The following is a 26,006-nucleotide window of genomic DNA, read 5'->3' as shown; positions in this document are numbered from 1 at the left end:
AGATTCATGGTTACCAAAGGTTCAACGTTAATTCCCTTACTAACTAACAGTCTAATTTCACTCACTTTGTGTTCTATTACAAACACAACCTAAAGGTTCTCTTTTTTTCCCCTCCTTTTCTTCCTTCTCCATTCTTTGCATGTTATGAATCATATTCTGTACTCTTTGTCTATCCTTTGGGTGACATCTATTTAGCCTTAAGAATACTTCCATCTATAGGAGTCCCTCCAAAATGCACTGTAGAGGTGGTTTGTGGGCGGTAAATTCTATCAACTTTTTCTTATCTGAAATTTATTTAATCCCTCCTTCAAATTTAATGATAACCTTGCCCGCTATAGTATTCTTGGTTCAAGGCCCTTCCTGCCTCAGTGCATTAAATAAATCTTCTCACTCCCTTCTGGCCTGTAAGGTTTCTGTTGAGAAGTCTGCTGATAGCCTGATGGGTTTTCTTTTATATGTGATCTTTTTTCTCTCTCTAGCTGCTTTTAAAAGTCTGTCTTTATTCTTGATCTTTGCCATTTTAATTATTATATGTCTTGGTGTTATCTTCCTTGGTTCCCTTGTGTTGGGAGATCTGTGCATCTCCATGGCCTGAGAGACTATCTCCTTCCCCAGATTGGGGAAGTTTTCACCAATTACCTCCTCAATGACATTTTCTATCCCCTTTTCTCTCTCCTTTTGGTACCCTTATAATATGAATATTGTTCCATTTGGATTCATCACGCAGTTCTCTCAATATTCTTTCATTCGTAGAGTTTCTTTTTTCTTTGTGTCTCAGCTTCTTTGTATTCCACTTCTTTAATTTCTATTCCCTTTACTGTCTCTTCTACTACATCTAATCTGCTTTTAAATCCCTCCATTATATGTTTCATTTCAGATACAGAATCTCTTAATGATTGAATCTCCGACTTAAACTCGTTCCTGAGTTCTTGAATATTTTTCTGTACTTCTGTAAGCATGTTTATGATTTTTATTTTAAACTCTCTTTCAGGGAGATTGGTGAGTTCAGTTTCATTTGACCCTTTTTCTGGTGTTTGTGATATTTTGGTCTGAACCATGTTCTTTTGACACTGCATATCTCTGTGTGGTGCCCACTAGTGCCCAGGAGCTCCAGTCCCTGGAGCTGCTCAGCCCCTAGAGTGAGGTTGGGTTTCATAGGGGAGTGGAGCTGGTACCTGGGGGAGGAAAGATCTGTTTCCTGATTCCTGTCTGTGGAGCCTGTCTCCAGTGTCAGAGCCAGTGGGCCATCATGCATGTGTAAGTCTCTGTGCTTTACATCTCTAGCTTTTGTAGGTGGGGCCTCCCTCTGGCTGGCCTGACACCAGGGCAGTGACTGCAGGTTTGTGAGCGGGTGCCAGCAGGCCAGAAGGAAGGTGCAGCAGGCTGTGTATCACAGTGGGGAGCCTCGGAGCTGAGTAGGCAGCCAGGGGGATGGGGCACCTGAAGCTCCTCAAAGTTCCCAACCTGCAGCGCAGAACGTGCCCAGACAACCTTGTCCAGCTCTCCCCTACCCCACGCAGGAAGCTCTGTGCAAACCCTGCCCCTTCAGCAGCCCTCTCGCTGCTAGGAAGCCTCTCAGACCACCTGCCTTTCCCTTGTCCCAGAGAGGCCGGGTGTGGATCCAGTCCTCCACAAATGGCCGGAATCTATCTCTCAAGCACTCCACCTGTCTGAGCTCCCCAATGTCCAAAGCACCACACAGTGTAAGTTTCTGCTCCCAAAACAGACCTCCAGGGTTGGTGTTCAACAGTTCTAGGCTTCCATCCCCTACCTGCTCCATTTTTCTTCCTCCTGCCAGTGAGCTGGGGTGGGGGAAGGGCTTGGGTCCCACCTGATTAAGGCTTTTGTACATTACCCTGTTTCTTGAGGTCTGCTCTGTTCCTAAGGTCTGTATGCAGTCTGGTTCAGCCTTCTTTCTTGTTGTTGTTTTAGGGTTAGCTGTATCAATTAACTACATTTTCATACTATCTGTGGTTTTGGGAGGAATTCTCCGTCTCACCTCTCATGCCACCATCTTGAATCCTTGATATGGTGAATTTTTAACAATTGATTTTGAATGCCAAAACAAGCTTTTGTGCTTAGGATAAACACCACATGGTCATGAATTGGTTTTTTTGTATATTGCTGGTTTTAATTTGCTAATAAATTGTTAAAACTTTTTTTTTCTCAAATCTGTGTTCATGAAGGATATCCATATGTACTTTTCTTGTGATGTTTAAGTGGGATTTTGGAGCCAGGGCTTTTATGCCATCATATAAGTTGTGAAGTTATAATTCCTCCTCTATTTCCAGAAAAAAATATTTTACAGTGATAAAAAATTTTTAAAAAAATAATTGAATAAATTCACCAGAAGCAATGTGAGCCTAGAGGTATTTTATTTTGTATGAGTTAATCTCTTGAATGGATATGAGATTTTTCTGATAGTCTCTTTTGTCCTTTTGTAAATTTTGATAAAATTTTCAAGGGTTTTTCCATTTCAAACAAGTTGTCAATTTATTTACATGAAGTTATTAACCATATCCTTTCATTATTTTTTTCATATGTATTGACTTGCAGAAATGCCACCTCCTTCATTCCTTATATCTATAATTTGTATTTTCTCACTCTTTTGCTAGAACTTTTTTGCTATAGGTTTTATTATTGTTTCCAAAAGACCCGTTTTTATCTTAGTTAATTTTGTCAATTATTTTGTTTTCAATCTCACTGCTTTCCACGTTTATTTTTACATTTTCTGTCTCCCATTTACTGTGTTTAATATGCTCTTCCATTTCTACTTTCTTAAAATGGAAACATAAGTGAGCTTACACATGCTTTATTTTGTGCACTAAACCTTTATATATTTTTAATACATCTTTAAATTTTAAATTTCACTTAAATATTTAAATTTTTTAAATCTTTAAATTTCACTCAAAAGACTGTGTCAGATGCTGTCACAGAGTTTGACATACTGTGGTTTCACTTTATTCAGTTCAAAATGGATGTTTTAAAGTAATATGTGTATGTATTAAAAACATTGTCTCAAAAGAGAGAAATGCTGTTAAACATCAAAAGAAAAAGTAGCTAAAACAAAGTATGAAATTTTTAAGATTTAAAAGTAGAAAAACTATATCCAGGCTAGTGTAGCAAAAAAAAAAGCCTATGATCTCCTTAACACCAAGAAATGTATGAAACTTTAGAGTAATAAAAGAGAAGAAAAAATTAATTTATTTCTTTGAGCTCATTGGTTCATATGTTGAGTGTTATCATGACCTCTGATGCTTGTATTTAAGCATAATATTTTAAATAAAAATTGAGAGTCAATTACATCAATAGCTCATATTTATTGACATTAAACTCCAAAAAATAATGTTTTCCACAAAATCAGTGAAAGAGAAATAAAAAAATATGTACTCTAATAACTGTAAAAGTTATTAAATAACTGAAATCTTAGAAAATTGTAAATCATTAAGACACGTTACTCATCTTAAAAAATTAGATCTTAGTAGGTATCTCATGAGGATCTAATAAGGTTTTTAGTTGCAATTTCACAAAACTGGATAGCATCAATGAGAGCACTTCCAATTATAGAATATGCCAAGAACACTTGTAAAGACAGAATATGTGCAAATGTTTTTTGCATCATGGAAAATGATGGTATTTAAATATAGTGTTTGTTAGTAGGTTGAAACATGGCAATAAATAGCACTTGATAGACAAACAAAATTCTACACTATTATAAGTATGGCTCATAAGTGGAGGTCACTTCAGATAATGATATAAAGTAATATTTTTATAAGGTTGTATGTTTTCCTGAAATTAATAGTAAATATTGGTAAGTCTCTTATAGGGCCTCATTTTAGTCACTTAGCTTACAGTCAAAATTCTAGCTTTGATGTAAGTGAAATGAAAAGGTATTTTACTACCTGCTTTGCTTGCTATATTGAGTATACTAAAATACGTAATGTGGAATGTGTCCGTCAGGAACATTCTAACCAGCTGGCTGTCTTTTTTCTTCCCGCAGGTGCTCCCAGTGACCAGAGCAGTGGAACCTCTTCCCCTCTCTGTGACAGTGGCTTACACCTCAACTACCATCCCAACAACACAGTAAGATGAGCCACAGTTCAAATTAGTAAGGAAGTAAAACAAAGAAAGCCCAAAGAGAACATATATAGTTGTAGTGTGTGCAAAACTGCCCTTAATTCTGGTTTCTCAGATATATTTGAAACTCTTGGTTACTTCATCATTTGAGTATTATGATAAAGCCAGGAAGGAAAAAATAAGTAGGTCATGTTTTTTTTATATCATTTTTCTCCTCTCATATCTATATTTAGCCCTTTGTAAGCTATAGAGACTTTTGAGAGATCACATACAATGTCATATAATCATTTTGTAACATTGCATATTACATGTAATTTCATGCTCTAAATGATTTGACATGATTTTTATCATTTTTCTTTCAAAATCAGATCGTTTAAAGTAGCAATTTAATGTGCTACTTGTTAGCAATTTCTTAGCAATCTTCTTGCTAAGGTTTCTTAGCAATCTTCAGGTATACCAAGGAATTAATGCAAAGTGAGGATATCTAACCTACACATTATGTCAAAATGTAATAAATGTTAAATTATACAGGTATTTCATTATTGATAAAGTTGGCATGCTCATTTTATATACATTTTATAAATATTCAATTATCTTTTTCATTTTCATTTTAGAGTAAACAAGTTTTTTTTTAAATAAATATGTACTCCTATGAAACCCCTTGTATTTTACCCTTCAAAATATTCACACGCTTAAGGACAAAACAGTTCTCTCTGGTCATATGTTATCGCCTGTGCTCACAAATGTGAAGAGCAGCAGAGCTGGCTTTAAGTAGAATTTTATTTTTCTATTCTACAAAGTAGTATATATGAGACATATAGTTTCTTCCAACTTGTATGATTCACCCTCCCGTTGAAATTCTTGACCTAATTGTACCATTTTACTTCGAATGCTGCATTTGAACATCTTCAGGCCTGCATGGCCTTCGTTGCTCCTCTTCTGTCCCTCACCTTGTGCCGCAGATCCCCCGGACCAAGTTACCTGTACAGCGTAAGCCAACCACCTGGGTGTATTTCATCTGGCCTTCTTCTTTTCGTTGCCAGAGAAATAATTGTCATTATAGAGGATGTTTAAAGCACTGATCTTCAGAAGATGACAAGATCCTAATGACAGAATTAGAAAATGAATATAAACATTCTGTGCTGCCCTCAGCTTCCTTCTCAATTCTACATGCTAATTACAGGCTCCCACCAGATCTTCACCTCTTATGTTAGCAATGGCTTTTCTCACCTTTCTCCTTGCACTGTAGATGCTTTGATACTTTTCATGTCCCTCTGGTGTCTTTGCTGGGCTGTTGCCTCTGCCTGCAGCTGCTGAGTGTGGCCACCCCATCCCCAGCTGCCCCTCCCTTAAGGAGCTTCTGTCTGGGACTCAGGGCCCACATGCCTCCCCTGCAGTGGCTGCAGCCGAGAACTTGATGGAATGGAAAGTCAGACACCCCAAGGCAGAGCCTTGGCAGATGGCACAGAGCCTCCCATAGGTCCACGTCTCTCGCCAGGTTGCTCCTGCCTCATTTATTGCTTCCCTCGTCCCCATAGGTTCCTCCTGAGAACTCTCCCTCCACATGTCATTCACACAAGAATCCCCATATCACCTCTGCTCCTAAGACAAGAAAGAAGAGCTAATTTCTGTCAGAGTGTTTGGTAACATTTTTATTCTAATTCTCATTCTTGCACTCTTCATAATGATAATTAGTAGAGAAATCAGAGTAGAGGCTCTATGAGTAAAAAGAACTCACATTTGTTTTTAACTCATTCCATTGACATACACAAAAACACCTATGTAATTAATTTATGAATTGTGTCTCTGTGTGTTTGCTTGATATAATGTCCTCCTTCAGAAAGACATAGTTAAAGCAAGAAAATCATTCAGTAATTCTGTACAAGACTGTTCTACATAAATCCAGCCATATAAAATTTTAACAATCAATTATTCATACATGTTTCCTACTGGAGTTATGTCTTTCTATTTTTAAGAGACACATTTTATTTCCTTTTTTAGCATGAAGATTGAACATTATTTTGACTTGCCGAAGATATCTAAGTCCAAGGGAATTAATGATACTTATGATTTTAGAGAATATCATTATGTAAGAAAATTCAAATAAAGCACATTAAAAATAAGAAAATAATCTCAATGCATTTTAATTGAATGAGTATTTACTAAGAACCTACTCTGTAGAAATACTCCTCTAGGTACCATGGAGAAAAGTTAATTAAGGTTCCTGACCCCAAAAATTTTAAATTCAGTTTTACAGACAAATGCATAAAGTGAACTGTATGTACTACAAGTGGAATAGGAACACTGGATACTAACATTTTAATACTGGAGAAAAGGGCTGCTAGAGACTTTGAACATACAACTTGATTGAGGGACCATGAACCAAATATTGGCCCTGTTGCCCATACGGGAAAGTCTTCGCTCCTGATGGGGTCGCACAGATTCCCACAGCCATCGCTGTTCTGTTTCTCTTCCTATCTTGAGTAGGCTCTGATGAGGTGGAGAGTGGAGGACATTTCTACTCACAAGTTTGTAAAATAAGGAGCAAAGACATGTTTTCTTCTGACCCATCACTAAGTAACAAAGAACAGTGGGAACCTGGAAGGAAGTATGCATTGTGACACGTATTTTCCAAAGAATACGTGCATATTATAGAAAGTCTCCTACAGAGAAACATTCAATCCCCTGATGTGTCTAAATCCTGAGTTCTCTCCTGGACCCAGGAAACTCCATTTTTTAATACCTATGCCTCAATTATTCTCTGAAGCCAATTTTGAGTAAAGTAGGCACTATTTTAGTTTTCTGAAACAGCATTTTAAACATATGAGAAAATAATTCATATTAACATCACTCCACTCACTGTCTTGCATAAAAATATAGTCTATCTTTCTAAGGACTTGAGATCACCAAATTTTAGGGTATATGAATACCTGGTTTCCCAGCCAAGAAGGAGAAAAGGAATTTCCTTTGTGCTCACTGGGAGACTTACATTCAGATAATCAGCTAGCCAGATTCTGAGAAACATTTTTCTTAAGTGTGTATCTTCAATGAATACTTTCTATGCCAGGTCCTCAACAAAATTTACATTAGCATTTTGCCCTGTATGCAATTCTATTTTGGTAACATGATTGTTCTTGAGGTTATTGTGTGACAGACAATATACCTTGAAATGTGTTAAGTCTTGGGAAAAGAGTCTCTTTTAAAGCAGAGGCTATGTAAATGCTATCTTTCCCATTCATGTTATTAATACTACAGGAAACAACATTCTTGGCATCAAGGAACAAATCTCTTGGAAAATAGCTGTTGTGGGCCTTAAAACCAAAAAAATCATTATGTTTTTAGATCATCTTTTTTCCATTTAAAAATAACTCTAAGACAACTATTACAGAAAAGACTAGAAAGCAAATTTATATTCTATTTTCATAATTCAAATAAATAAGGATAATCTTCAAAGGATACTAGGTATTCTGCTGTAAATAGCATATCTGTAAAGTGAAATACATTAAGCCAGATCAGTTCAAAAGCTGACAGTGACATTTTATAACTTTGGTACACAAAGACATCAAGCTGAGATGCTATCTTAGAGGAATGTCAAAGATCACAGGTGTTTTCATATCAGCCAGTCTATAAAGTCTGTAAAATACGATTTGTAAAACTTATCATATTCACCAATGTTCCATTGCCCATGTCTTTAATATTCTTTTACATTTTCTGTCCCATTTGTTTATAGAACATATAAAGTAAGTGGAACTATCTGTGCTTTTCAAGACAGATCAGGAAACATCTTTAAATAATTTGCCTAAAATTACATAGTGAAATTGTGAAATAGTCAAGAGAAAGCTCTGAGTTATTCTTTCCATGTTTTTGCCTCCGATCATGACTATTTAATGTTGTGTTATGATAGGTCCCTGGAATCAGAAAGATGTAGGTCTGAGTGCCCCAGGCACTATCATTTGCAGGCTGGATGACCTGGGTAAATTCTCTACTGTAGACCTCTGCAGAAGCCCCTGGGCCCTGGATCCTGTGAGTGAATTCCTCCTGTAGCTGACACGGGCTTGGTTGCAGGGCAGCTTGGTGAGACCTGGGCACTTAGACACTCTGTGGTCAGTTCTGTTCCCTCCGTAGGAACCTAGTCTGTTAATCCCAGTGTCCTAGTCACACAGGATTATTGTTTCTTCATGGCTTTCATGCAGAAAAGGTGGGGAAGCAATAACTTAATGCTTCTTAAAGAGCATTATGTTTTTCCTTTGTTAGAAGAGCCTTATGATAGCCTTATTTTTGGAAATAGGCACAGTATGGCACAGAGAGTTTAAATAACTTGCTGCTAGGTGGAAGGATTAGTTCACTGGAAAAGGTGGATCTTGAGCCCACGTGATCTGATTCTGATTCAGAGCCCGAGCCCTTACCACCCTTTGTACTGCCACCCAGCTGACCCCATGTCACATGCTGACCATCTATAACATGAAAACCAAGAGGAACATAAACATGGAACTAGATTTGTGCCTTTGTAATTACCAGATAAGCATTAAAAAAAAAACGGTCTTGTGTCAAAGGATAGGCGTCTTAGAGGCTAATCACCACTGGAGGGCCCCACTGAACAGTTTCACCAGGTCACCCTTCTGGCTATTCTAAACTGCTCCCAGAATTTAGCAGGGTTTTATTAGCATAAGCGGTGACAAACAACAATGTCAAAGAACACTCAACCTTTTGTGAAAATAATAGAAGTTTTTTTTCTTCCTCCCAAGCAATTTTGAAGGAATTAATACCTGAAAGAGAAGGCTAATATTTCGACAAACAGGGTTTCAACATCTAGACTAAAATAAGATCTCCTCTAACATTGTCACTCAAAAATTAAAGAATCTATAAATTAGAAAAAAGTCAGTGTCAACAGTTCCCAGATCAAATTGAGCCTTGGAATCCTTACACCCTAGGCTGTCATAAATATCCACACAAATCCAGGTACTGGTCTCAGGAAGAAATTTCAACTGTGAGTGAAGCTGATAACAACGAAAGAAGCACACATCGTCATCAAGTGAAAGCTCACATTTTATTCAAATATTTGTTTTCTCTACACATAAGGGAAAAACCCCACACTTCGAGTGAAACTTCAAATACATGTAATTTTAAAGCAGCAGTAGTTGATTCAATATGACATGAAAACAATATGGGAAAAGACAAATATTTAATAAACGTGAAAACCGTGGACAAACATTTCCTTCAGTACTTTTTAAAAGTTGTTTTATAAAAAAATTCATTCTACCCAGAAGTATGTACAAGTTACTGATAAATCACAAACACTTATACCAGTGTTAAGTGCTGAGCAGATACTCAGGAAATTTTGGCTAATTGAATGGACTACAACCCATTTTGTTTTTGTCCCTCACTAATTCATTGCAGTTTCATTCGGCCCATCTATCCTGTTCTTGAGTGAATTAGGTCCTGTCATACCTTATTTTTCCTTCCTTCTCCCCTCCCCATATTTTTCATATGCTTTCACTACCCTTGTTAACCTCAATAATTGCCTTTTCACTTTCTTATAGAATTCCATTACTAAAGAAGTCAACAAGTACAACAGTATGCCGATGCACATGGATTTCTGTGGTAGTCTATAAATGCCTTCTGAGTATCTAGGGGAAAAAATATCCCCCAAATTAAAAGGATTTGTGACACAGAAACTTAAACTACAGAAACTTTAAAAAAAAAACACACACACAAGAAAGAAAGAAAACAATACTAATGTTTGTATCTTTTTAGGACACATTGTCATGTTCCTCATGGCCAGCGTCTCCGGGCTTGCGATGGGAGAAGAGGTGGTGCGACCTGAGGCTGATCCCCCTACTGCACTCGCGCCTCTCTCAGTATGTGCCTGGGACAGATTTGTGTCGGTGAGTTTGTGTTACTGTGTTCTGACTGTCTGCTGATGGAAAATGAGACCTACAGTCAAACGTATAACTTGCGCGTAATGATTATGATTCCTACCTTCAGCACATCTCTAATAGTAGGAGGAAGAACTACAAAAGAGTTAGAATACAGGAAGCCGCTTACAAATCTGACGATGAACCTCCTAAGCTAAAACCCAGCCTCTATTCCTAAATTATCATAATGGATTCAGTGCCTTTAATAGACATGGTTTTATTGTTTTGTTTTTTATTTCTTGTGTTAGTTCAGTGAGTTGTTTTTCTCTCAAGGAAACGGTAGATTTCAGTGAAACAGCAGAATTTATTTTCTTGTAGTTGATAGTCTCAATTTTTCTCTTTTTATCCTGGTCAGTTTTACTAAGGGATTGTAAATTTTATCAGTTTGTTTTATCAAAGGACTAATTTTGGACTTTGTTGAAGCTCTTCATATGTGTGTATATTACAAATCATGAGTTTCTGTTTCTTTCTTGTTTCCATTCTTTAAATTCTCTGGCTTGACTTTTTGTACTTACAGATTTTTGAGATGGAAGTTCCAAGGGTCCAGAAATGTCTCTGTAAAGCGTTTTAGGCTCTGCAGGCCCTAATGTCTCTGCCAGAACTATTGAACTATGCTTTTGAATTTATACATTGTCTATGCCTGTATCTTGAAAACAGGCATAGACAATGTGTAAATGAATGTGCAGGACTCTTTTCTAATAATAATTTATAAAAACAGGGGGCAGGCTGAATTTGGCCCATAGACAATAGTTTACCAAGCCCTGGTTTGGTCATTAATTCTTCAGACTTTCTTTCCTAATATATGTAATCAGAGCTACACATTTCCATCAAAGCCTGCTTTAGCAGTACCCACAGTTTTAGTATTACATCTTGATTTATTTATAGAGTTTTTGAGTATTTCACTTTGTATAGTTTTACAAAGGGAGTGGTTGCTCTAGCTACTACAATATGTATACATACCTTATCACACTACTGATATGAATGACTTACCACTTTGAATGCAATACAGAAACATTATTTCCATTTAGACCCTTTTATCTTGCCCACCTGGTAAGTGAAACTATTTTAATTTCCTATATATATATATACATCAATAATTGTATCAAGTGGTATTGTGATTTTTGGTTCAATCATCAGAAATGGCTTAAAAAATTCATGGAAAGATCAATAATCTATTATATTTAACCCAAGGCTTGCATAGCCCAACATTCTTTCTTTTCGAAGTTCCAAGCCTTCTGTTAACATTTCTATTCTATTTAGAGGTTATATTTTAGCCATTCTTTAAAGGTGAATTTGCTAGTATCAAATTCTCTTGGTCTTTCTTTGTCTGAGAATATCTTTATTTTACCTTTATTCCTAAGGATCATTTCCCTGGATATAGAATTTAGAGTTAACAGTTCTTTTCTTGTGCCTGAAAAATATTGCTCCACTGCCTTTGGATCTCCACACTCACTCAAAAAAAAATGTTTTGTTTTTTTTTTGTTTTAATTTTCTTCCCTTCTTTAGTTCTCAGAAGTTTAATTATGATGTTCCTTGGCACAGATTTCTTTGGATTTATTCTCCCTGGGCTTCACTTAGCTTCTTAAATCTGAAAGTTTATGACTTTCACCAAATGATGGAAGTTTTTGGCCACCATGCTTTCAAATACTTTGCTAATACATTCTTTCTTCTCTTCTTCTGGCACTTTGTTGATACAAATGCTAGCATTTGTATTCTTGTTCCACAGATCCCTGAAAATGTACTATTTTTTTAAAAACCACTTTTCTATATGTTATGCAGACAGTAAGTTATATTGATCTGTCTTCAAATTTTTTAATTCTAGCGTCTGTCATTTCTACTGTACCACTGAGCCCATTCAGCATTTTACTTTTTTTGTTGTTGATGTGTTTTTTGGTTCTATGATGTCCACTTCATTCTCTTTTATAACCTATGTCTGTACTTTTTGCTAAAAGTTCTCTTTTTTCATTTGTTTCAAGAGCACTTGTAATTACTTGAAGTATTTTTATGATGGCACCTTAAAATCTTTGTCAGACAATCTCAGTACCTTGTTCACCTCAGCACTGGTGACTTTGGATTGTCTCCTCTCTTTCAAGTTGGCATTGGTAAAATAGGAGACTTTTAAAATTTCCTTTTGGGCTTTCTGGATATTAAATTACAGGACACGGGGTTGTAATCTTTTCTTAGCAGGCAATCCCTTTGCGGAGGTGCAGTGTGAGACTGGACGGTGTGTGTGCCAAGTTCCCTGCTGACACCATCCCAGAAGCAGTGGAATGCCCACCGACACTGCGTCCCGGCACACGGCTAGGGTGTAAGGTGGCCCACCCCTCAGGCTCACCTACCGAATCCTGGTGGCAGGCAGAGGCCAGCTCCATCACCTCAGGGCCTTTGACTGGGGTGTCAGCTCGGTTCCCTGCTGCCTCCTGGAGGGTGGGTGGGCAGGGCTGATGCCCACTGCTTTGTTGTTACAGGGGGTGGTGGAAGCTGACTTTTCCATGGAGAGATCCTGCTTACGGGGGGTGGGGGATGGAAGGAGAACTGGAGGCAACCAGCCACACCTGTCGCCCCCTCACTCCTCCTTGGTGAGGACAGTGGGTGGACGCTGAACTCCCTGCTCCGCCGTGGTGGTCAGCACAGGCGAGGCAGAGCACTGACCGGCCCCACTTCCTACCACCTCACTCAGCCTCATTGCTGGGGTTGGGTACGGAGGCTCAGCTCTCTCCTGGACCCCACTGACTCTATCCTGGGGAGGAACTGGAGTGCTGCCTGCTTCTTTCAGGTAGGGGATAGAAGATCAGCTTCCTGCTTGGCCCTTCAAACACCACCAGATGGTGGAATCAGGATGGGTGGGAGACCAGTTTCCCATTCAGCTTGCTGAAACCTTAGGGAGAGGAACAGTGATTCCATTGACATTTGACTGGACTAGGGAAAGTTGTCAAAAAGGTCAAATACTTTTAGACTACTAATTTCCTAGTCCTTTAATAAGGCAGAATGTGTTTTCTATGCAGCCTTGTTTTGTCTTGCTATCGGTGGTTCTGGGATTGGAGGCTTCTAGAGCACTAAGATACATGGGAGGCAGTCAGAAAACCCAGGGCACTTGCTACCTTGTCATTCTTCAAGTCCAAAGTCCCTAGGCAATCAGCATTATTGTCTTACCCTTCAGGGATGGCCTGTTTTTGTTGTTGGGTTATGTCCAAGGTTCTTTAGTTGTATGAGGGAGAATTTGGGAGGAACGGGGCTAGAATTGGGCTAAAATTGGGTATCCATAAGAACTGATATTAACATCTTTTTTAGTATTCATTTAAGGATATTTTCTAATTTGGGTTATAATTACTTATTTGACACAAAGACTATTTAAAAGTGAATTGCAAAGTTTCAGAATATTTTTGGATTTTCTACTTAACTCTTTTGTTACTGCTAAGGACAGTTTCATGCTGAACAATTTAAATCCTTTGATTGTTGAGATTTAATTTGATCCAGTATATGAATAACTTTGGCAAATGTTACATATGCACTTCAAAGAATGCATTGCCATTTTCCTTTAGTGCAGTGTTCTATATATTTATATAAATATAGGTCATATTTCTCATTAAGGGGTTCAAATCCTTTTCATCACTAATGATATTTTTGCCTGTTTGTTTTATCAAATATAAAGGTGTATTAATATGTCCCACTATGATAGCTGTATCTATTTTGTGACACTCCTTTTAGTGTGTCAGTATTCGCTGTATATATATATATATATATATATATAGTTCTGCATTCTTAGATATAAGCTGATTTAGAATTTTTAGAACTTCCTGATGCATGACCTTTTATCATTATGAAATGTTCTGTAGTTTGGAATTGCTTCTTGCCTTCAATAATTGCACATGATATCTATTGCTTAATATTTACATTGTATATTTTATCCATTTAGTTTCAACTTTTCTTTGTCCTACTTCTACAAAATGTGTCTCTTCAGAGCTGTGTATATATATATTTTTTCCTTTTTTATCCAAAGTAATAATGTTAGTCTTTTAATTGAATCATTAATTCTAGTAAGTTTTAATGTGATTACTGGTATATTTGCGATTATATCTGCTGTTTTAACGTTTATTCTCTATTCAGTATTCTACCTTTTTGTTTTTTGTGATTAAATGTTTTATCTCGATGTAACTGTAGATTCTCATATAGTTGTAAAAAATACTTCAAAGAGATTCCATTGACCCTTTATCCATTTTCCCAGGGGAAATCACCATGCAAAACTACAATACAATGCCACATTCAGGAAACTGACTTTGTTAAATCTACTACTCATTCAGATTTCACATGTGTGAGTGTGTGTGTGCATGTGTTTAGTTCTACAGAACTTTGTCGCATGTTCATTTCCTGTATCCACTAACACAGCCACGATGCACAATTCCATCCTCACAAAGACCTCCTGTTGCCCTTCCATAACCATGGCCTACCATGTCCCTAAACTGACAACAGACTGATCTGTTCTTCTTGGCAATTTGTCATTTTAAGAATGTTATACAAATGGACACCTACATCATGTAACCTCATAGGATTGCATTCTCTCACTCGGCAAAATTCTCTGCTAAATCTTCCAAGGTGTTGCATTTTCCAGTTCATTTTTATTTCTGATATTCTTCCATGGTATAGATGTAGCACATTTTTAAAAATTCACCCTTTGAAGGACATTTGGGTTGTTCCAGTTTTGGGCTATTCTAAATATTTATGCATACATTTTTGTGTCAACATACATTCATTTCTTTGGGCAAGTGCTCAAGAGCTCAATTACTGACTTGTCTGATAATAACACATTTAGTTTTTAAAGAAACAAGTAAACTGTTTTTAGAGTGGCTGTATAATTTTACATACCCAACAGCAGTGTATAAATGATCCAGTTCCTTTATATTTTTGCCAGTATTTGGTGTATTGTTGCTATCTTTTATTTTAGCATTGTGATATGTATGTAGCAATATAAGACTGTGACCTGAATTTGCATATCCTAATGATATTGAACATCTTTTCATGTGCTTGTCACATGAAATCTTTGGTGAAATGTCTTTGTCTCTTGACCATTTTGTGATTGGCTTTTTGTTTTTTACTTACAGTTGAGGTTTGAGTTTTGAATATTTCAAGAAAAAGTCCTTTTGTCTCAAAACACCAGTTTTTTATATTCTCCTTTTTTAAAAACTTTTTGTGATAGTTGAATGATTTATTGTTAAATATTCCTTCTATAATATTGCTACATATACATTATTTTATTTTGGTTATTGCCTAAATACTACTCCTTATGTCTCAGCCCTTTCAGGCTGCTATAACAAAATAACACAGTCTGAGTGGATAAACAACAGTAATTTATTTCACAGTTCTGGATGTTAGAAGTTCAAGATCAAGGCACCAGCACAGTCAAATTCTTTGATGAGGACTGTCTTTCTGAGTCATATCTACTACAGGGTGGAAGGGGCCAGGATCACCCTGAGGTCTCTCTAATAAAACAGCAATCCCATTCATTAGGGCTCCACCCTCATGACTTAAGCGTCTCTCAAAGGCCCCACCTCCTACTACCATCGCACTGGTGTTTATGCTTTCTACATATGAATTTGACGGGAACACAAACATTAAGACCATAACAACATATACACATGATTTATTACAGTTAAATATAATTAATTGATTTTGCTTCTTTCAAAAAAGCTAGAGACTTAGAACACTTTAATTTCTTTTCTGTCTTTGGGTGTATTTCTGATATGATTAGAATTATATATTTTTTTAAATTCATCAAGATATATATTATTTTCACATAAGTACTTATTTAAATGTATCTTCTCTTTCTCTTTATTTCTTTCTTTTGGTTCTATTTTCAACCCTCCTTAAGAACTCTCTGGATATTTCCATTAATGATATTTTCTTAAAACATGTATGTTTGTGTTTTGTTTTGCTTTTACTTTAAAAATAAATTTATGCAGATACATGATGCAAAAGTATTTAGCTAGGTCAGTTTATGGTAAAAAGAAATCATTTGCATTTGTCCAAATGACTATACACTTTTATTTTTATGACACCTCAACACATCAACAACTTTTATCAATTGAATTAATTACACTAAATAAATACTACAGTAATTAGAAGTTATAAGTATAGGACTTTTCAGAGTGGATTGCACAGCAATTCAGAGTCAAGAGCTAATTTATTGTGCACTTGTTCATTCAATAAACAATGATTTAATGTCTGTAATTGGAAGGCTTTGTGTTTGGTTCTTTCCCTGAAGGAACTCACAGGGCAGTGAGGGGGAAAAAAAGGAAAGTATGAATTACTAACCCATGAGGACAAATACAGAAAATTGTTTACTTGGTGCCAAATCGAGGATTTTACTTGGTGGTGGGTTTGCCCAAGGCCCATGATTTTAATTTCAGTGATATAATACTTCTCATATGGAATTCCAACAGCCGTTACTGTCATATACTACTGTGTATATATAAATTAAAGCATCACAGTATTTTTTTTTTAGTGTGAGATAGTTTATGTTCATCATATGGCACTGACCCTGATTTAGAAATATCTATTTCAATGCTGAAGTGTTATAATGCTGCAGGACATTACAGTGTCAGGGTATTAGAATGGGGCATAGAAGTTGTGGGACTTTGGCTGTTCTTTTAATTTCTAAGTGTTATTTTCCTTATGTAGAAAAAAAGGATATGAGGATATATACATATATATTATGTATATATTTATATATATGTATGTGTGTGTGTGTGTGTGTGTATTTTAGTTTTAGAAACATAGGTATTTATCTCTGTATGTCCAGTGGTTATCAGGCTTTATGGCCCAAAAGCACCCAATAAATATTAATTAAATGAGTTTTTTTGAGGCAGAATGGCATCTCTGTTTTTTTTTTTTGAGTAGAGCATCATCTATTGCATGCTTCTCAAGTACTCTGAAAATCAACAGTACTGAAATAAAGTCTACTGATTTGTGTTGTTATTTTGGAAAATTGCAGTGATAGCACAATTCCCAGTGCCCTCCCAAGAGTGCTTAGCCTTTTTCTGCTGAGGTGTGAGGACATTTGGGATGGCGCCATGCTGGATAGCTATGGATGTAGTTTCACTTCTGAACAGTAGGCAAGGATGGTGGCTGTGAAAAATGTGCTGTTATCAAGAGTCTTATCAAAAGGGTGTCTTAATGACAGAGCAGACTATGACCCTGGCTTATAATAAGCTCAATTCTTGTTGCTCATTGAAGGATTGGACTTTTAGGAATGTACATTTTACAGGATCTGAGGAGGAAGCAGAATCAGTGATTGTATGAAATAGGAAGAAGCAAGTAAGTAGGAAAAGGCACTGACCATGACCGGAGACACCAGGGTTGTAAGGGCAGGAAAGGGGTTGATCATATCAACTACAGAAAAGAAATACTGAGAGGACTGAGAAAGTGGTTAGTTTTGAGGTGAATTTGGGTAGAATAATTGTTGCAGTGAATTAGGCTGAGAAATGTTTTCCTGTAAGGATACTGGCAGGAGAGAAAGGGAAACCAAGTGTAGGGACTTGCTACTCGTAATGTGATGGGACAGAAGGACGCCACATTCAAGGCACATCACACCACGGGTGTGGAGGGGAAGGAGAGGCCCCCTCCTCCAGGAAGGGGAGGAGCAGCTTCCCTTCGTGGGGGTCCTACACCCTGGCTCTTCCATCTCTGTCTTCTTACATGTGGTCCACGCATGCAGCTCCTGAGTGAGTGAACTGGTTGATGTTTTTCATTTACTCAGTAGGCCAGTAAGTCCACAAGGCCTGTGCTCCATGTAAACCAGGAACAGTCAAGATTCTCAAAAAATATTTAATTGTACAGCATTAAACCTTACTTGGCTTAACCTACTCCGCAAGCTGTCGCAAGTGTGTCTTTTTGTAGCATGGTCTTCATATATACTCTGCCTGTTCCACGTTGTTGCATCACAGACTGGCTCCCTTACATGGAGGGCAAGGAGAGGCCAAAGAAAGAGGAAGACCACTCTAGTTGGTAGGTGGCAGAAGGAATAAGCAAGGGAACTTACAGGCTTATCTTGGGTAGTCACAAGACCAGTAGATGTCTGCCCCCACCTGCCAGAATCTTAGTTTATAGAGAGGCCTTACCTGGGCTCAGTCACATGCACTGTCCAGATGGTCTCAACACCACCTTCCTCTCTCAGGGATGAATCCTTGCAACAGCTCCCACTCTGTCCTATTTTGGAGGACAGACAGCTTTTCTCATTAGAGACATTTCAGTGCTCTATAAAGACAGGCTTTGTCAGCTGTCATTCAAAACTTGTTGGGTGAGGTTAGTCAGGAGTTCTATGTGCACTATAATGTCCTCCAGGCCAAAGGAGGGGACAAAGATGGTGGCCAAATGATTGTACCAGTGAAAAACAGAATGTGCCCACATAGCCTTGAGGAGAGGGAGTTTGGCAGCTTTAAGAACCTCACCTGGTTATCCATACCACACATGTTGGCCAGGGAAGGAAGCAATGTCCAATGTAAGGAGATGGAGTAGGTGTGGGATATGCTAGCAGGCCCCCCACCTTCTACCTTCTTCAATGGTACATGTTCCATCCCAGGTATAATGCCCTTCCATAGGTCTCGCTTGCAGCAGGACAATGGGATCCCACTGGAGACTGACTAATTCCCCTCAGCCAGGGGTGTGATGTAACTCACCATCAGGTGGGACACCCCCCCTGCACATTCTAGCAGATAATTCCTTTCCAGCCATGGTGGAGCTTGATGCTCTCAACAGCATAGCATGTGGGTCCACAGTGAGAGCTGGGGCGGTGGCTGTTTACCACAATCTCCATGTCTTTACAGTATTGGGTATTTTGGTAGTGTCCCCAGTCTGGCATGTGGAGCAATGAACCCTGCTTGTTGATCATTCAAATGTGTCAAGGCCTGGGGCATTACTTCAGTTTTCCTGAACAAGGTGGTTTTACCTGTCAGTAACTTAATCTGCTGTTTCAGTATTATTCCATTCTTCCTTTCCACTAAGCCTGCTGCTTGTGGGTCATAGGGGAAATGGAATCTCCATTCAACATTATGTGCTTTTTCCCAGTATTGCTCATCATGATCTCTGAAATATGATCCCTGGTCATTGTCTATTTGACAAAAGTATCCATACTTGGTGTTTAGCTTCTCTAATCCCTGTGACAGCAGCCTAGTTTGCTAAGAAACAAAAAAAGCTTGGTTAGGCTAGATGTAGTGTCCACACAGACCAAAACATAGTTAGAACCCTCTCGGGGAGGAAGGCGGTCAATATAAGTGATTTGCCAATCCCTTACCAGTTAGGAATGGCAGTGAATGGCCGAACTCCCTTGGCAGCTGCCCTGGGTATTGTTTAGACACACATGACATGATGTTACTGAATTAACCAAGTCATTGTATTTCATGGGTAATCTGGCATCCTGGGCAATATGCCATCCCACCCAGACACACAGTGGTTGTTCTTGCTGTCCACCCGATCGGCTGTATCTATGGAACGGTCAGTTGTTAGGCTGCATTCGTGGACTAGAGCATAAGCTTCTTAATTGTCTGAGTGTGCCAGGAAACAGAAGACAGTGAGGGCTGCCTCAAGCGCTTACAGGCAAACCCAGATGTCTTTCTACCTACCCCAACTCCACAAGGACTTATTCGTGATCATCCACTGCTCAGCTTCCCATTCCAAGCCTGGGTTCCTTCCTGTAGGTCGTCCCAAGTGTGCATGCAAAGGGTTAACAGCCAGGGCTCCTAAGGGATCAGCAACTAGACTCCTTTGAGTTCAGCCCACTGGCCACTGTGGGTTGTTCCTCTTTCTAGCCTTCTGTATATGAGGAATTAGCGAGAATTTTCCCCAGCCCCCTCTTTACAGGTCATAGGGGTGGAGGCAGCTGGAGCATCTCCATGCTCTACAAGGCCTCGTAGCATCTGCATTTCTAGAGACAGTGGCTCTGGACAGGGTACTCCCCAGCTGCAGGAGGGAGATGCCACCTAGTCAAAATGTGGGTTAGAGTCAAGCCACCTATTAACCCACCCCTTGATAGGAAGGTAAATTATTGTGATATGCTGCTCCTTCCTGAAAGGCTATACCTGAAGTACTGTATACACTGAAGAAGTGATTGCTCTATGGGGGTATATCACATTTCCACTCCCTTCTAGAGCTGGGACCAAAATCCAGGGGTGCTCTCTCCTTTGCTGTCTCTGCCATACCTTCTGGAGTCATGGACACATCTAACTCGAATGGGAGCCCTGCTTGGGAAATGCTCAGAGCATTCTTAGTATCTTTGTCTTCTCAAAGTCCATTTGCTGCTCTAATCCCACTCCCATATATGTCCTTTCTTTACCAAGCAGTGTAAGGAGCAAAGGAACTGTGCCAGATGGGGAATAGAAGTCCTCCAAAACCCCTAAGTCCCTACAAAGGCTTACACCTCTTTCACCTTCTTAGGGGGTTGGATAGGTTTGTACCTCATCAGTCACTGCTTCTAGAACGACTAACACCTCACCCAAACTCCCAGACTCCTTTTGGCAGCACCTGGGCCTTTAATTTTCTGTGGATGCACTGCCCATGCTCTCCATTGCAGATGCTCCAACTAAGTCTGTAGAATGTCCTGCAGCAGAGATGCATCTACACGTTAATGCTTTACCATCAGTGCAAAGAGCCCATTTACTGACGCGGGGAAGGAGAAAAGGGGCGGGTCTCAGGCTTACCTCCCATGACATACTGTGGGGCTGTGCAGGTAGCCTTGGGAAGCACCTCAAAGCTCCATGGTTGCCTCTCCCAAATTGATCTTCATTATCAGAAACCTGTGCTTGTCAGTCTTTCCGTGAATCTCCTTGAAAATGAGGCATTTTTACAAGAACACTTTGGCAAAAGCATCGGAATAAAATAATAACCATCTGTAAATGGCCAAAGACTCAAAAATGGCCATAGTTAAAAATCTGATGAGAGTTCATTATACTGCAATTTACAAGGGAATTTGGCTATTTCTATGACACATTTTAAAACATTATGATGGATAAAACTATACAGGACATAACAGATTTTCGGAATTGCATACAAAAACACCTAAAAGGTTTAACATTGCATCATTTTTACTGGGGTGTTATTGACATACATTATATTAGTTTTAGGTGCTCAAAATAGTGATTCAACACTTATATACATAAGAAATGATCACCGTAATGAAACTAGAAACCCTGCCACCATGCATAGTTGTTAGAATGTTATTAACTGTATTCCCTATTCTATGTGTTACATCCCCATAACTATTTACTTTATAACTGAAAGTTTATACTTTTAATCCCCTTCACCTATTTCACTCTCACAAGTGTTCATTTCAGTTTTATGTCATTTCATATTTTGCCAGTTACAGTACTGTCCTAACTGGTCCAAGAGGACCACTCCCTGCACAAATCTGACCTCTATGTAGAGTTCAGCAGGGTTTCTCCATGGACTTTAACACCCTTGCGTGACACACAAAGTTCTCTTACTCTGAGCCTGCTGCTTTTCCATGCTGATCTCCCACACTCCCCCTGGTTGTGCCAATCCAGCCACTCCAGGTGTGTATACATTAGTCTTCACAACTTTTGCTCTGTGTGCTTGAAATGCCTCCTGTCTCTGCCTTTTCCTATTCACTCTTCACAAATTCAACATTTTCCTACATATCTCTTCATGTGGTATAAAATCCACAGTGAATCAAAATGCAAATTATTACCTGTGTTAATATTGAAAATTATTTATGAATTTTCATAGCGTGAATATTTTTCATACCAAGGAAAACTAAGTTTGTATTTTAAATGAATAAACCTACATTGAAATTCAGCAACTTTTGAGAAATAATTTTCATTGTGAGAATAATGATTAAATTTAAAACTTCAGATCATCTAAGTCTTCAATTTTGTAACTTTTTTTGCAAATGTGTGTGTGTGTGTGTGTGTGTACTAAGAATAATAATTTTGACTGAATATCCTCAAACCATTGTAAATACTATTAATGTTTAATGTCTCACAATTCTAAGTCAATGGGTAATGGGGTCTATTGATACAAAAATTATATCATTAAGTAAGATGAAACAAATAAGATATTTTACTATTATTATTTCCAAAGAATTACATTTTCTAAAAGGTACAAATAAAAACAAAAGCACCTCAGTTCATCCCAAGTGCTCCATGAAAGGGTGAGTGGAGACATTCTTACTAAACACTTCAAATATAGCAATCAAGACCACGTTAATGGATTATTCAGAAGAAAACTATTCAGAGCTCCAGTTATTTGTGAAAGTATTTGGATCCTGTCATTTACTCTATAAATACTTGTTAAATCTGTAAAGCATATTATTACATTTTCCTTTACGGGAAGTTGAGGCACATCTAAATGGAGTAATTTGCCAGTACTCTCATTTATCCAATTGTAAAGACAGAAATATACTCAGACAGAAATCGTTATGATCAGCCTTATTTTATAACAGGCCATATGTGACAAAGAAACTGTTCAAATACTTCACTTATATTCATGGAAGGGTTTCCATTAAATCAACCTTTGAAACAGAATGTCAAAAGTGATATATATTCATATATAAGACTGGGTTTAGAAAAGAACAGTCAGTCAGAATTATTCCATATAGGGACTATGTAAAATATACGATTACATAGATGTCAGATTTCAAATCTGTGTTTTAATCAGCTAAAATTATCAAGCAGTCATGATTAACTTAAGGCACAGAGGATAAATATGTTCAAGACATCCTTTAATTCATGACACATGAAGCAAAGGTTATGATAATCAGAGAGCGGAAACAAATGTATATTAGTAAACTCAAATTAGCTCTCATTTTCCATGGATGGTTGAGCTTCTGTCTGGATATTTTTAATATCTTGCTCACTGCTGAATATCAAAATTAAAGCTTACAAAGTCATGTGAAGTTGTAATACTCTTCCTATTATGCGTATTTTTTGTCATAAATTCAAAAGAATGTTATTTCATAGAGACAGACCATTGTTGTACTTCTTAGATGATTTTCATGTGATTTTAAGATAAAACAAATAATTATATTTGAACACTTCCCTGCTATCAGTTGAAAGTGGTTAAGGATATGAAAGTAAATTTCTCAAAAATGTTAATAATTTGGATGCAGAGTGCCTTAGAAGTGAAAGGCTTTACCCCGTGCCCGGCTCTGAGGCACAGACTGCTCTTCCGAGAAGGCAGTGAGGACACAGGCTTAGTGATGACGTTGAGCCAGACATATGCTCTGAGGTTGACTTTAGGGAAGTGAAAACATGTATAATATCAACAAATACCTAGTTGTAAAGCTCAGAGAAGACAGTAAGGGCATGAACTTAAAGGAAAATATATAAATGTATGCAGTTTACATTGCCTTTAAGTAATGAACTACAGAACTTTGCCATTGCTTTGTAATTCGCTGGGATTTAAATATTATGTGTGCATTTTCTAAAGTGTATCGTGTTGGACAACAAGGTAATTCAAAGCATAAGGCATTCCATTTAATGTGGGGTTTCTATCTATATTTGTCCATTAAGCTTATTTCTGAAAGTATAAGAACTTGATACAGAAAAAAAAGTAAATCTTTAAAGTCATAGGGAGTCACTTAAGATTCTATAGCACTTTGGTAAACAATTTAGGATGGCATAATCTACTTTTCTCTAACAAACTACAAAAAAATCAACAGAAGACCGTAGGGATATTTAGACTGGCTATTGCATTTTAAATAAAAGTTGGTTTGTTAACAAAATGTATAACATTCATATAAATTTAGACCATGAAAATTCAGATTTAAAAGTGAGCTATGAATCTCTTGTCCCAAACTGTCTTTGAGAAGATGAATAAGCTGAGGATGAAAGTGGTTAAACAACTGACAAAATGCTGCCAGTTATGACATAAAGTGATATTTATGTTTAATATTTGTATGATTTTTTAAATCTTTCCAATATAAATCAGAAAATGTATTGAAAAAAATTTCAACAAGAGATGTTTGTAGCCAGAGTAATAGATAAACTTCCACATATAATTTTATGGTAAACTGGGAAAAGAACCTTTCTAAAATTTCTTAGACTTCCATTTACATAATACCTCTCAAAGATGCTCCAAATTCATCCACATTTGAAGATTTTGTCTAATATTTGAAATTGCTTGTTGTCTGGGTTCATCTTTAGTGTTCCATCTAAAGACAGAAATATTCATAAAGAGAAGCAAGCAAATTGAATTGGAAGCTGTATTCATATTGTGTGAAGGAAGAGCTATCAACAGATATTTCAAGTTGCAAATAGGTAAATGAGATGATGTTTTGATCAGATCTGTTCTGACATATCTGCAGGCAGAATGCTTTTCAAGTCACTGCTGTGGATGGGGTCTGCAGTGGGATCATTCAGTGCCTATCTGGTGAAGAATGTATTGACAGGCTACAAGCAATAGCAACTAATATTTCAAACCTCACAAAGCACAATGTAAGTAGTGACTCAGGAAATACCTGGAGTTATGCAGCCTTGGTAAATTCAGTATATTTGTAATTTTGCATTAACTTTCTGGGGTTGATCTAAGAATGAGCCATTTCACATCCATCATGAAAGCCATTCTGGAAAACTTATTTAAGGGCAATAATTTTATCTTGACAGTTTAGCCTGATTTATCACTTCAAGAATACCTTCACATATACATTTCCATGCACAAACATAAACATCTACATTAGTTAAATAAGTAGTAATAAATATTTAACATGTAATCACTAATGTGTATATATATATGTAAAGTCATTCTGGACTAAAGCAGTACTGAATTCAGAAAGCATTATTGATATTCCTTTAATGATCTTAGAATTGCAGCTGGAAATGTTTGCCGTGCTGGGAGTGGAGAGTGAAAGGAGTCACCGTGGAGCTGGAAGCTCTTACCTGAAGCTGTGCTGGCACAAGAATAGTTAGATGTCATCGTGGGGCCCAGAAATCAAACCTTAGAGCCATGTCTACATTGCTAGGAAAGGTTTCTCAACTTTTTCTCCTCCTGCTCTAGGCTTTTTTTCTTTCCCCAGTCTGTTTCTTTATTATCTCTATCTTCTCATTATCACTATTCTTTAATAACCAAATCAAATCGTTTCTCCCCCTTACTTCTAGGGGAAGTATAGTGTAACAAAATATGAAAACCATAAACCACCTTGAGTTTTGATGTAGGTCATTAAGGATTATTTGATATCAGTTAAAGACTGTTTTAAAAAATACTAAATATCATCTATGCCTGTGTCAATAATCTCTTCTGCCCACAATTCTTATATGCCTTGTTGGAGCACTTAAGAAATCCCAAGGGAAGTTCAGAGGTCTAACATGTAAATGGTCTAGCAGAAATATGTAAATCTTTCACCAATTCATGAACATATAAAACTCTCCTCATGTATGTGACTCTCCAGACATAAACATCTTTGCTTTGAAATCTAAGAGTGTAGCAAATATTTCTTCTTAAAATGAGAAGGACCACCAGCCACTAAACACAGCAATGCCATCATAAACGGCTATGCCCCCATCTCCTAAGGGGATGTTGAAGTGGATGTCTGGAAGTGGAGTTGATAGACATGGGCTATGTACTTGTTCCACATTTTCTGGTAATGCAAACGTTTTCCAATTGGCTGTGTAATTTACTGTCTACTGAGTGGCTGACCATTCTCTTTTCACAGATCACCTCTACTCTTGGTGTCACCTGTCTTTTTAATTTTTGGTTATTTGGTATGAGTGAAATTATATTGCATCGTGGTATTAATAAAGGCAGATGATTTTTTCCAAAAAATGGTGCCAGATTGGTACAAATACACCAAGAATTAACTGGGTACCTCAACTAACAAGGAGGCCTAGTTTGGACAATAGTGATCCCCAAAACCCAGTCTTTGTTAATTTGGTTGTGTCATCATATTAAAGTCATAAAAGATGGCGAGAGTTTTCAGACTGACAAGGACAAAAACACCAAAATACAGTACTTCTCTAAGGAGCATGCCTCTCCCTCTCATGCTTTACCTACATTTTAGGGCTGTTTCTAGGG

The 26,006-nt window shown here is 37.6% G+C and overlaps 1 long non-coding RNA gene across 1 annotated transcript; it reads left to right on the top strand.

The window, feature by feature from the left end:
• Nucleotides 1–4,000: 4,000 nt before the first annotated feature.
• Nucleotides 4,001–24,421, top strand: LOC118930935 (uncharacterized). Its single transcript, XR_008996318.1, has 3 exons — nt 4,001–4,083; nt 9,832–9,962; nt 24,304–24,421. It is a non-coding gene; the product is annotated as an uncharacterized LOC118930935 (long non-coding RNA).
• The last annotated feature ends 1,585 nt before the right edge of the window (nt 24,422–26,006 follow it).

The sequence above is a fragment of the Manis pentadactyla genome, chromosome 3, assembly GCF_030020395.1.
Source record: "Manis pentadactyla isolate mManPen7 chromosome 3, mManPen7.hap1, whole genome shotgun sequence".
NCBI classification, from domain to species: Eukaryota; Metazoa; Chordata; class Mammalia; order Pholidota; family Manidae; genus Manis; species Manis pentadactyla.
This window is presented reverse-complemented; position numbering and strand designations above follow the sequence as displayed.